The sequence below is a fragment of the Diospyros lotus genome, chromosome 1 (genome assembly GCF_014633365.1).
Source record: "Diospyros lotus cultivar Yz01 chromosome 1, ASM1463336v1, whole genome shotgun sequence".
NCBI classification, from domain to species: Eukaryota; Viridiplantae; Streptophyta; class Magnoliopsida; order Ericales; family Ebenaceae; genus Diospyros; species Diospyros lotus.
Genome location: NC_068338.1, coordinates 28,357,166 through 28,371,410, shown reverse-complemented (window position 1 = coordinate 28,371,410; position 14,245 = coordinate 28,357,166). Strand labels below are relative to the sequence as shown.

Sequence of the window (14,245 nt, the reverse complement as noted above, 5' to 3'; positions counted from 1 at the left end):
AAAATTATTTAATAATTAAGAATTATTTAGTGTTGTTAGATAAAAATATTTAGTTTTACCAATTTGATTAGTACCCGAAAACAAACCATTTTGAGCGATTTACATATTTGCTTGATTTTTGTTTTTTTTTTTTTTCTTGAATTAAAACTTGATATCTATCTTCAGCCAGAGATCTCGACGGGCTTGACCTCGGGCTTCTTCTCCTTCCTTGCGGCAGCGTCACAGTGAGCACCCCGTTCTCCATGCTGGCCTTCACCTGGTCCATTTTGGCGTTCTCCGGCAGCCGGAAGCGGTGGAGGAACTTGCCGCTGCTGCGCTCCACGCGGTGCCACTTGTCGTTCTTCTCCTCCCTCTCCTTGCTCCTCACTACAAAAAAACTGGCATTTAGCGGCGGTTTTTTTTGCATTTAGCGGCGGTTTTTAACCGCCGCTAAGTGATTTAGCGGCGGTTTTGAAAACCGCCGTTGAACCAGCCGTCGTGGAGCATTTAGCGGCGGTTTTAACCAACCGCTGGAATAACCACCGCTAAATCACTGATTTTGCGGCGGTTTTAAAACCGCCGCAAAATCAGTGATTTAGCGGCGGTTTTTTTTAATTTTAGCGACGGTTTTAAAAATCGTTGCTAAAATTAAAAAAAATTAAAATTTTTTATTTTAGCGGCGGTTTTTCAACCGCCGCAAAAATTAAAAAAATTAAAATTTAACAAAAATAAAAAATTAAAAAAAAATTAAAATTTAAAATTTTAGCGGCGGTTTTAGAAACCGCCGCTAAAATTAAAAAAAATTAAAAATTTTTAATTTTAGCGACGGTTTTTAAAACCGCCGCTAAAATTAAAATAAAATTAAAAATTTTACTCTCTCACCCGCCCGCGCCCACACGGTTGCCCACCCGCCCAGCCACGTGGCCGCATATCCGCGCGCCACGTGGCGAGGCTGGAAATTAAATTTCCAGCCTCCCCCCTTCCCCAGTTTCGAACCCACAACCTCCCATATGCCATTGCATGCTTGAAACCGCCTGATCTACCAATTTCCCTTGTTATATAATTACATATATAAGTTATATACCACTATTTTTCAGAATTATATTTTATATTTTTTAATATAGAAAGAAAAATATTAATTAATTTATCATTTTTTAAAAGAATAAAGGAATAAATTAAAAATAAATTAATTGAATTAAATTAATTTATTAAAAATAAAAAAATTATATATATTTTAAAATTATTAAAATTTTGTTAAATTTATTTTTATTTTTATTTTTTTAAATTAAATTTTTAACTAGTGGTGAACCCGCGTGATATGTGGGAGAGTTTAATTTAAAAATAAAAAAATAAATTTATTATTTTAAATAATTTTAACTAAATTGATAATTATAATTTTTTTAATCTTTAATCATATTGAAAAAATTTAAGTTTACTTAATTATTCACTATTCAATATGCTAATGGAGAACACTTTTAATTCAATATACTTATAAATTTTTTTATTATATTATATTTATTTATAAATAAATATTATAAAATCTATAATATTTTCACTTAAAGACGTTCGTTATTTTCTATTTATTATATTATAATTATAAATATAAATTAAAACTCTTAAATATGAGTAAGAATAAGTTTTTTCAATAATAACAAAATTTAAAAAAAATAAATTTTGATTTCTTCCATAGTCTTAAAAATGTGATACCTTAAATATTAATTAGTATTGAAAAACTCTAATACTTGACAACCCTACTAATTGACATTTGGCAAAATACTTTATTTCACTATCATATTTTATTATTATATAAATATACATAGAATAAAGATATAAAAATAATATATTAAATAAATAGATACTTTTCTATGACTTAATTAATAGTTTAAGTTGTCTATTAATATTTCTCATAAAATTCATGCAAATTTAATAGAAAACAATTAGCATTGAAAAACTTGTATATTTAAAATTTATTATTAATTTTACATAATTAATATATATTATTTCGAAACAATTGAAAGATTTAAATTATTAATGCAAATTACAAAATGTAAATTATTAATGTAATAAGTATTAAATGCAAGTTTTGGGGAAAAATTTTATTACTAGTTATCATTTCAAAGCAATTGAAAGATTTAAATTATTAATGCAAATTACAAAATGCAAATTATTAATTCAATCAGTATTAATTTTAAATCATTAATGCAAGTTTTGGAGGAAAATTTCTTTTTTGAAGACTATCCTATTTTTATATATGTAAAGATGCAAATTACAAAATGTAAATTATTAATGCAATAAGTACTAAACGCAAATCATTAATTTGGGGGAAAATTTTATTACTATTTATTATTTCAAAACAATTGAAAATTTTAAATTATTAATGCAAATTACAAAATACAAATTATTAATGCAATAAGTATTATTTGTAAATCATTAATGCAAGTTTTGGGGGGAAATTTCTTTTTTGAAAACTATCCTTCTTTTATATATATAAAGATGCAAATTACAAAATGTAAATTATTAATACAATAAGTATTATTTGTAAATTATTAATGCAAGTTTTGGGGGGGAAAATTCTTTTTTGAAGACTATCCTACTTTTATATATATAAAGATGCAAATTACAAAATGTAAATTATTAATGCAATAAGTACTAAATGCAAATTATTAATTTGGGAGAAAATTTTATTACTATTTATTATTTCAAAACAATTGAAAATTTTAAATTATTAATGCAAATTACAAAATACAAATTATTAATGCAATAAGTATTATTTGTAAATCATTAATGCAAGTTTTGGGGGAAAATTTCTTTTTTGAAAACTATCCTTCTTTTATATATATAAAGATGCAAATTATAAAATGTAAATTATTAATGCAATAAGTATTAAATGTAAATCATTAATGCAAATTTTGGGGGGAAATTTCTTTTTTGAAGACTATCCTACTTTTATATATATAAAGATGCAAATTACAAAATGTAAATTATTAATGCAATAAGTACTAAATGCAAATCATTAATTTGGGAGAAAATTTTATTACTATTTATTATTTCAAAACAATTGAAAATTTTAAATTATTAATGCAAATTACAAAATACAAATTATTAATGCAATAAGTATTATTTGTAAATCATTAATGCAAGTTTTGGGGGGAAATTTCTTTTTTGAAAACTATCCTTCTTTTATATATATAAAGATGTAAATTACAAAATGTAAATTATTAATGCAATAAGTATTAAATGTAAATCATTAATGCAAATTTTGGGGGGAAATTTCTTTTTTGAAGACTATCCTACTTTTATATATATAAAGATGCAAATTACAAAATATAAATTATCAATGCAATAAGTACTAAATACAAATCATTAATTTGGGAGAAAATTTTATTACTATTTATTATTTCAAAACAATTGAAAATTTTAAATTATTAATGCAAATTACAAAATACAAATTATTAATGCAATAAGTATTATTTGTAAATCATTAATGCAAGTTTTGGGGGGAAATTTCTTTTTCGAAAACTATCATTCTTTTATATATATAAAGATGCAAATTACAAAATGTAAATTATTAATGCAATAAGTATTAAATGTAAATCATTAATGCAAATTTTGGGGAAAAATTTTATTACTACTTATTATTTCAAAGCAATTGAAAATTTTAAATTATTAATGCAAATTATAAAATATAAATTATTAATACAATAAGTATTAATTGTAAATTATTAATGCAAGTTTTGGGGGGAAATTTCTTTTTTGAAAACTAAATTAAATATTTTAATGAATTTTGCGACGGTTTTGAAAAATCGTCGCAAATATTAATTTAATTTTAATTATAAATTATTTAATTATTTTTAAATTTAGCGGCGGTTTTTCAGAAACCGCCGCTAAATTAATTTTTTTAATGAATTTTGCGGCGGTTTTGAAAATCGCCGCAAATATTAATTTAATTTTAATTTTAAATTATTTAATAATTTTTGAATTTAGCGGCGGGTTTTCAGAAACCGCCGCAAAATTAATTTTTTTTAATGAATTTTGCGGCGGTTTTGAAAACCGCCGCAAATATTAATTTAATTTTAATTTTAAATTATTTAATAATTTTTGAATTTAGCGGCGGTTTTTCAGAAACCGCCGCTAAATTAAATTTTTTAATGAATTTTGCGGCGGTTTTGAAAACCGCCGCAAATATTAATTTAATTTTAATTTTAAATTATTTAATAATTTTTGAATTTAGCGGCGGTTTTTCAGAAATCGCCGCTAAATTAAATTTTATTTTTTAATTATTTAATTATTTTCTAAATTTAGCGGCGGTTTTTTGAAAACCGCCGCAAAATGTAAAAAAAAACCGCCGCTAAAATAGTATTTTGCGGCGGTTTGCAAACCGCCGCAAAATTTCATTTTTTGCGGCGGTTTTAGAAACCGCCGCTAAAAATCAAATTTTTTGTAGTGTCTCTCTCGGCTTATCTGCAGGATCCTGCCGTCCTCAAAGTCGACCTAACTAGGCCACCTCTTTCTTGAGGCCAGGGAGAGATCGGCTTTGAAAACATCGGCTTCCGGCGTTTCTTTCCAGTCGATCCTCATGTTGGCAAATAATGCGGTGGCTTCGCCAGCCGAAGATGGGACATTGGCGAGCCCCGGAGAGGTGAAGAAGCCATCGAAAGGGGTCCCAAATGTCCAGAGATGGGACATTGTTTTGTGATCAGTTTTGAAGGTGAGGAAACAACGAAGAGACGAGAAGAGAATAGAATAGAATAGAAGAAAAAGAAAAGTCTTAGTTCATATTATTTTTTAAAATAAGTAAGATAAAATTATATTAAAATAATTTATTTAAAAAAATGATGATGCAGAGCCGATCATCTTCTTCTGTCTCGAACTAAGTATCTGCAAAAAGGGTGGAGACTTACTCCCCGTGATCCCTCCAACGTTCAAGTCAGTTCACGGATTTTCGAGCAATATAATAGTAATGGAAGATAGTAAAAGAGTCCCTTAGGAATCAGATCCTCCATACCTGTAGAGATTGCCCTCTATTTATAGATGTCCCATAGCCTTTCCAATAAGAGATAAGATACCTTTCAAAAACAGATGCTGATCCACTTTCCATAGGGAGAAAAGATAACATTCACTAATGGAGATAATTCTTGGGATGTTGGAGATATTCTTGGCTGACTGAATCTTCTTCTCTATCTCTTCCAGTTCAAAATCATAATAAAGATTATAAAAATAAGTGGAGCTCCTAAGACTTGACATGTGGCGATCGCCCATTGGCCTTTACTAGCACACATGGCTCCAAGTTAATAGTAACTTCTAGGGGTAGCACAATAAAATTCCCCCTATAAATATTCCCTCATCACTTGCCCCCCACTCCTTAAGCTGATCAAGCAAGGAGTTTGAGCAGCTGAAGGAGTAGTCATCATTGTTTTTTTGAGCCTCTGTAAAAAAGTTCTACTAAAAGTTGGGTTAGCAGTCTCGAATGCTGAATTTGCTTTTCAAGTCTCCCAGTGCCCCTTTCACTCTTCCCATGCAAAAGGTGATTAGGTCGCTCGAGGTGATAGAGACGTTCGAGGATTTTCCTATAGTAGAAAGGGGCCAGCTCTTAAATTAGTACATATATATATTTTTATTGTTATTTTTGGCCTAGGGCCGAGGCTATGCTGGTCGAGGCCGCATTCCTTATCTTCGGGGGCCGCTGGTCGAGGTTGTGGTGGCCGAGGTCGCGTGCCTTATCTTCGGGGCCGCTGGCCGAGGCTGCTTGCCTCGTCTTCTGGGGCCGCTAGCTGAGCCTGCGTGCCTCGTCTTTGGGGGCCGTTGGCTGAGGCTGCTTGCCTCGTCTTCCGGGTCCGCTGGCCGAGGTTATGGTGGTCGAGGCTGCGTGCCTTGCATTCGGGGCCGTTGGCTGAGGCTATGGTGGCCGAGGTTTCCTTCTTTCGGTTGCTTTTCAGAACTCATAAAATCTTGGCCCTTAACCATTTAGGTGTACTAGGATAAGCTCTATTATCCATTTGAGACAACTTTTTCAGGTAGCGCTGCTTGCTTAGTGAGAATTTTAATCCTTCGGCTTACGTTGGAGGTTTTTTCCTAACCGAGGGGGGGCTACATCGAACCTTCTTTTTGTTTTGGGAGTGATTCCTGAAATTGATTCCTTAATCATTAGGGGTGATCCCCTTTTAACCTTCATTTGGCGGAGGTGGGATAGTACGTACTAGGCTAACGGTATATATATATGTTAGTGGATAATGAAAATTGATTAAAGAAATATAGAAACAAATATTGATGAAAGTATATTTTGATTTGACCTCCATTTGAAAATTGACTGTCATTAATCTCTTTTTCTTGATTTAATTTTATAAACATTATTCTTTAGTATTAATTTTTTTTAAAGAATTGATTTATTTGTATTCAGTTAAGAGTTTATAGTGTAATTTGATTTAACACGTGACACTATCATGTGAGAATTTTTAATTTACTCTTGATTCGGTATATATGTCTATAGAAGATAATATTTTCACATTTAGAGAGTGTATTAGACTTAACTAAAATAATTTCCCACATTTAGGGAATACATAATTTCTTACAGCAAGGTTAGAGTTTAATTAAATTTTTTAAGACATTTCAATTGCAAAAATACTTTTTTTTTTATTTTAATTTTTCAACTCCAAGAAGATTACTTTTTTTTTTTTTTTAGCAACGTATCAGCCACACTGATATAATTTGTTGACACACATTTTTGTAACACCCCGTATCGAGCGATATGAAGGTCCGGAATAACTTACCCTAATAGGCCTACATGAACTTCCCAGGGGAGTCACCCATAATTGGATTACCCCAGATCAATCATGTTTAACTTGAGAATTCTTTACTTACATTCAGCCCAAAAGGTATCCAGGTGGTGTTGTTTCCTTCCTTAGTTATTCTCGATATATATTACCTTCCACTAGGCTCTTAGGGTATTACACAGATCATGTCATCATGGGCCCACAACTACGGGTTAACTCAAGTTATCGCCCTTCGATGACCAGGAGTCCCGCCACACTTGTGAGCCTCTCAGTCACCCTCTGGGTGACCGAGGTGGGACATACCCGGTGCATCCACACAATCCCCCTACAAGTGTGGTAGGGCTTTATTGGCCCTTCCCTTATCGGGGGTTGTAGGGACCATTATGGGGTTTCTCATAAACGACACCAAAATGTAGACGTTCAGAATTGGTCAACGGAGATTTGTTAACCCACACCCATATAGTAGATCCGAGAGGGAAATAATGAAGTATCCTTTCCGGTTTGCTGAGCTGACAGCCCATTTCTGCAAGGTACTCCGAAGCTCAAGTTAGCAAGCGAATAAGCAAGTATATTGAGTGTTTGTGAGTTGGTGGTCAAGAGTACATACATTGGCTCTCAAGAGGGCTAGTTGATATATATATATATATATATATATCAGCATAAGCTTCTTTTCCTGCTTCGTACGTGTACAGGCGATGGGATGGAGTAGCCGACCGGGGGCGTCCTTGCCGCTGCGATATGTCGATGAGACCCTCATTAATGAGGACGTGATCTGCCATTAATGTGGATGTGATCTTCCATTAATGAGGATGGAATCTGCCATTAATGTGAATGTCCGAAAATTCAAGTGCGGCTGTAATGATGTTGTTACCAAAAGGCCATGATGGGACTGGCATGGGCAGAGAGAATGGGCCCAAGGGATCTAGTCAGGGCGGCCTTGGTTTACCGGTATGCTGCGACATGCGCCCTTTCTACGATGTGAGCTGACGAGCTATGAAGGTCCTTGAGAACTTGCCTAGAGTATAACTGGGGGCCTGTTCGAATATACCAACGAGTTAGAGGTGCTACCGGGAGTTCGCTTGGTTCCGACGTTTGACCCTGAGCTTCAGCATTATCTAAGCTTGCTTTAATGAGTTCAGTTTGATTTATTGGGCCTTGGGCATTTGGGCCGAATCACCACGTTAAGTCCAGCCAGCACAGAATGAAGCGAAAAATACTCGTAACATAATTTTAATTAAAATAGATAATATTTTACGTGCAAAGCAATAAAAACTTTAAGTACAATAATACTTCTGTGAGTCTTCAAGATTTGGTCCATTTATTTGGGAGGCTTTGGGATATGTAAGCATTGGGCTGCCACAAAATAAGTGAAAATTTTCAGATGGTGCATGCATATCTCCAACCCACCATTTACTCATGCTTAAATACTACATTAGCGCTGTTGGAATGATTACGATAATATTATATTAACATAACGTTAAAATATTTTTTAAATTAAGATATAAAATAATTAATATAAGATTAAAAAATATTTTAATATTTATGTTAGATTATTTATTATTTTTTTAAAAATATATAGAGAATTGTATTTTTTCTTTTTATATGTTTGTTAAAATATATATGATAAACACTGAATAAGAATTTTTTATCAAAATATTCATATTCTCAAATTCAATCAAAATTATTTGCTCTGAAGGTAACAACCGCAAGCCAGGCAAGAAGATGGAATAAAAAAGGATGATGAAAGAAAAGAAGATGAATATGAAAGATGAGAATTTTATGAGATGGGCGCATAAGCCTTTTTTTTTTATTTGTATAATATTAAATAAATTTATAGAGAAAATGCGATAAATTTATTTATAAAATTTTATATAAAAAGTCACGTAACTTATTTTCAATGAATTGTTAGATAAATTTAATAAATATAATAAAAAATAATTTTTTAAATATTTTTTATATTCTACTTTTTACAACTCATATCTTGATTAATAAATCCTAACTAAGAGAACAACAAACAACCCAATACTTACACAAATTAACAACCTAAATCTCGTCGAAGCCCATAGAATGGTGGCTGGCGGAGGTCAGAGGAAGACGTCGGTGAGGACTGTGGTAGACTCACAGCAGGCCTTACACCACCTTCCAACCCTAAAATAATTAAAACCCAAACCCCCCTCAAAAGAATATTTATTTTAAAAACCGCCATTAGGATTAATAAGAAGGAATTAAAGAGGTAAGAGAGGATATTTCAACTCATTCATTTAATTAAATTAACAACACAAGAATAAATTAATTACCGTGGCCATGTCAACTTTCACAATTAATCTTCTCCTGAACTGATTGTTAAAAAAATAAAAAAACACGACCCTTAATATTCTATCTTCTGTCTAAATTCTCATGATTGACTTTTCAAGCTTCATATTTTAGTGAATGCTCAATAAATATGGGCAAACTAATTAATATTTACAGAAAGCTACAATATGTCTAGCTTTAAATACTAAGGGTGCATTAATTGGGGTTTTATGGAGAAAGTTATGACTATTTAAGTGGAAGCTGGTCAAGCTACTTGAAATTCTAAGAATTTTTAAACTTTTCAATCCTCATAGCCATGGGAGGATTGTGATTAGTAGAGATGTGGAGTTTCAATGAACAAGTAAGTTGGGAGACCGAGATTTATAATTCCTTCCCGTACTATGAAGAAGATGCAACTAATCAAGCTGTCCATGCAAGTAACCATTCCACCAGCTTTGGCATTTCCTTCTACTCTAAAGGTATGTTTGATTAACTATTTTTTTTTCAATGAAAAATGATTATTTTTCACCCAAATTTCAATTTTTAAGGTGTTTAATTGACTAATTTTTTTATAAAAAATATTTTTCAACTTGTGATCATGTGATACTCTTTTTCCATGAATTGATTTTTTTTATGAGAGGTAAATGTAATTTTTCATAAAAATAGAAAACCCACCATCACAATTCCTTCCCTTTTCGCCACCGCCCACCAACAGAGAAGAGAAGAGAAGGCCAGATTCGGTGATTGTAGTGGCCATCAACGAATGGACACATTATAGGAGAAAGATGGCAACGACAACGACAGTTAATGAGGATCATCCATCGACAAATGGACGCGTTGCAGCATGAAGATGGCAGCGACGGTGATGGCAATGACGACCACTGATGGCAATAGTGGCTAAACAACGACAACAACGGTGGCCAATCAAAGTGGGTTTGGGAGGCGAAGGAGAGAAAAGGAAATGGGGGGAGGCAGGGAGGAAATGAAGGTGGGTTTGACAAGGAAATTTTATTTTATAAAAAATAATTATAATTAAATATCAAAAATTAAATCAATCAAACACTATTAATTGATAATTTCTATACAAATAATTTCTAGATAATTAAATTACTTATAATTTATTTTATTTTTATGTAAATTCCATACTTGTAATCAAACACATACTAAGTTGACTTGGTCAAGTTCAAGTGAAGGCATGAGGGATATCAAAATCTTGACGACATCTATATAAAACAAAAAGGTTAGATGATGTCACTTTATTTATTTATTTTTTTAATGATGAATCTTTGAGTCTTGAAGAAGTTAGGAAGGAAAAAGAAATAGATTGAAGCCATAAATGAAGAGATCCAAGCCATTGAAAAGAACAAAACTTGAGAGTTGGCAACATTTAATTTCCAAAGGGGCACGCTGTAATTGGAGTCAATTGGGTGTCTTAAATCAAAACAAAAAAAAATATCAAAATTGATGTGGAGAGGTACAAAATAAGACTTGTAACAAATTAAAGCAAATATCACGAGCTTAGAATAGCCGCATTGATAAATATTTCCAAGATAAATGGTTTCACGAGATGCATGCATGAATATGCACCCTATGTAAAAAAGCAAAGTGGAGGCTTATTATTTGTTTGCATCTATGTCAATGATCTTAACTTTAATTTGCAGGCAAGAATCCAAGCATGGTAAAAGATTTCAACTTGTCTATGTCAAAAAAAGTTTGAGATGACCAATATGGGCCTTATAACATTTTCCTTGGGTATTGAAGGAAAGCAAATGGAGGATGGCATGGCATTTTTATCTCACATGCAAAAAGACTACACAAAGGTGGTGTACTTAAAAGGTTTAATATGATGGATTGTCATTTTATGAGTACTCTTATTGAATGTGGTGCTAAGTTGTCTAAAGAAGATTAAGTGATGCAAATGAAAGGAAGGTGAATCCAACCCAATTCAAAAGTGTTATTGAAAATTTAAGATATTTGATTTGCACAAGATTTGATATTTGTTTTTTAGTTGGACTTATGAGTTGATTCATGGAAAATCACTCTAATTCTCGTATAAAAGCAACTAAGAAGATTTTACAGTATCTAAAAAATATTCTTAATTATGAGTTATTTACTCATCTACAAATAACTTTGAATTCACAAGTTATAATGATACCAATTTTGTTGATGATGATGATGATAGAAAGAGCACCACTACTTTGGCATTTTTCTTGAAAAAAATGCAATTTCTTGGGGTCGAAAGAACAAATCATCATTAGTCTCTCTTAGTGTAAGTCTCATTATGCTGTTGCAACTTCTTATCTTTGTCACACTTTGGTTGAAGCATTTGTTGAAAGAGCTCCATTTACCTCAAAATGAAGTTACTAAGATAATGATGGGCAACAAATCAATCATGGTTTAGGCGAAGAATTCTGTTATATTTTGTGAAACATAAAATGAGGCCCAAGTCTAGGGGGCCTCTTGTGGCAACCTGGGCTACCCTTTTGGGCGCTCACTGGAGGGCCACAAGATGCAGCCAGCTTGGGCCAGCCCATTTCTCATATCCTTTGATCTCTTGTCGTTTTGTCTGCTGTTACTCCTTTTGCACGATTTAATCCAGACCATCGACGCTGCTTTTGCTGAGGCAATCCGAGCCATTCATTTCAATTATATCTCGCCTCAAGATTGTCGTTTTCTGATCGCATTGAAGACGAGTTTGATTGAGGGGTTTGGCAGAGAGTCGGTCATTTTCTAGGGTTTCATCTTTTGCTCTCTTTCTCGTTCTCTCTCTGTAAATGTTGTATAGTTCGTCTTCTATAAGCGTTCCCTGATTTTGTTTTGTGTAAGGTAAGCTCCTAATCTGTAAGTGATTTCGTGGCTTATTGTTTTAGAAAATCAGGGTTGTTTTGTTATCGTTTTTGTTGTAATCAGATTGAATCTATTTTAGTGGAAGTGAGCTCTTCTCACCGGAGCTCAAGTGGACATAGCCCTATTTTTGGGTGAACTACTATAAAATCTTGCGCCTCTTGTTTCTGGTTTATGTTTTAAATACTGTCAATATTGACTGCGTTTAATTTTTCGGTTCGTGTGAGTTCATCTGTGTGAGATTTTGACGGTGCGTTTGTGTTTAGAGATTTTGCTATCTCTGTTTGTTTGTAACAAATTCAATTGTTCAAAATCGTATAAGGTTCCAATTCATACGTGAGTGCATTGGAAAAGAGGAGATTGAGCTAAAATATGTAAAGACCTTTTGATTAACTGATTTTGAGGAAATGAGAATGCTTGTTGGAGTTGTGAAAAGATCAAATTTAGAGGGGAATGTTAGAAAATAAATATGACAAACTTTTTGATTAATTCATCATATCTCATTGAATACTCAATAAACCTAGACAAACTTTATATCTGTAGAAAGCTATGGATGTCTAAATTCAAATGCAACTCAGGTTGCATAGATTAAAGTTTTAAAGAGAAAATTATAATTGTTTAAGTGAAATCTAATCAGATTGTTTGAAATTTTAATAATTTTTATGTATTTAATGAGATTTATTGTATTTATTTTACTATTACTATGTGATTTTTCATTTGAGCAGTACAAATAACTAGTTTTTAAAGTATTATTACGTGTGTGTGAATTAAAAAATAATAACTGTAAATTGAGTTAAAATATTTATTTTTTCTCCTACTTTTGTGTGAATTAATATCCCACCAACTTCCCATAAGGATGTGTTAAGATTGTTAAGCAAAGCGATACTGGAAATGGCAGACATAGGTTGCACCCTCAGATCATCTGTCGACATGTATCTTACCGCTCCCTTCACATACCCTTCCGCCACCGCCACCGCCGAAGACGGAGATGAGAAGCTAGGCGTGATGGAAGAAGACCCTGCAAAATGTTGCTGTAATACAGAAAATAAAATAAAAATTGAATAAAAAACAAAATAAATTGAGAATAATAAAAAGTTGTGTTAGGTAAGGCATTTTTAAGAAACCATCTTTAGAATAATAATTTTTCCCACTAGATGCAAAGGTTTATGAAGATTCTAACCTTTGCATTTAAAATTAAAATTTTATTTTTTAATAATAAATTAAAATTTATTAAATTTAAACCTTTGCAAAGGTTTATAAATTTAATAAATTTATGCAACATGTATATTAAATTTTATTTTATATACAATGCCTAGCTAAGAAATTAAAATTTTATTAAATTTAAACCTTTGCAAAGGTTTATAAATATAATAAATTTATGCGACATGTATATTAAATTTTATTTTATATATAATGCCTAGCTAAGAAATTAAAATTTTATTTTTTAATCTCTTTTACCATCAACAACTCAAACTTAACAATGGAAAGAAGTAAGAGAATAAAAAAAATATATAACAATTATCAAAAGAAGAAAAAAGAGTTATTTTTATGACATTATACACTCATTTGTCCAAATTTATTTATAAACTATAAAAGAGTGCTTACCAATAAGCAAGAAACTAAATAACATAACATTTTAAAAATCATATCTCTTTAAGAAATGACTTATCCTTTGAAAAGATTACAACTCTTCAATATAAAAAAATATGGCTTTAAAATTTAAAAAAATATATCTTTTTTAATTTAAACGAAAGAACATAATTTTTCATCCCATAACTATTACGTTTTTTAAATAAAGTAGAACAAAGAATAGATCATAATATATATATATATATCATAAAATTATAATATTATTATAATTAGATAATATTAATATATATATTTATATATAACACAAAACCGCATAGAGGAGAGACCCCGCCGATCGAAACAAGCCAAGCATGCATGGGAGGGTCTGTTAAAAAGAAACTGGGAGGGGGATTGCTCTGATGAAAGGAAAATGACCTGCTGGCTGCTGCTTGTTCTAATTTGACTCGGGCGTGGGCGTGGTCGTGTTGGTGTTGCGCTTTGTGAATTGGTCCAATTAAGAAAGGGGAATATCGGAGGCTGGGAGCGGCGGTTCTCGGCCAGGGGCTGATCCAGGCCAGAGTCGCACGAGGAAGTCCACCAAGTCCTCGTCGGCTTCTGCGAAGAGCACTTTCCCGGCCCACCCCTTCGTGGTTTGCCCGGCGAAGAGCACTTTGGTTTGCGTATTTAATAAATTATCATATCTAGAAATTAACACTATTTATATGTAAATCAACCCAAAATAAATTATATATTACAGTATAATGTATATTAATAGTGTTACACAAAAACAG

General features: G+C 32.0%; 1 pseudogene; it reads right to left on the bottom strand.

Annotated features, from left to right (window-relative positions):
• Nucleotides 1-161: 161 nt before the first annotated feature.
• LOC127786459 (class I heat shock protein-like) lies at nucleotides 162-4,669 on the bottom strand (annotated as a pseudogene).
• Nucleotides 4,670-14,245: the final 9,576 nt, after the last annotated feature.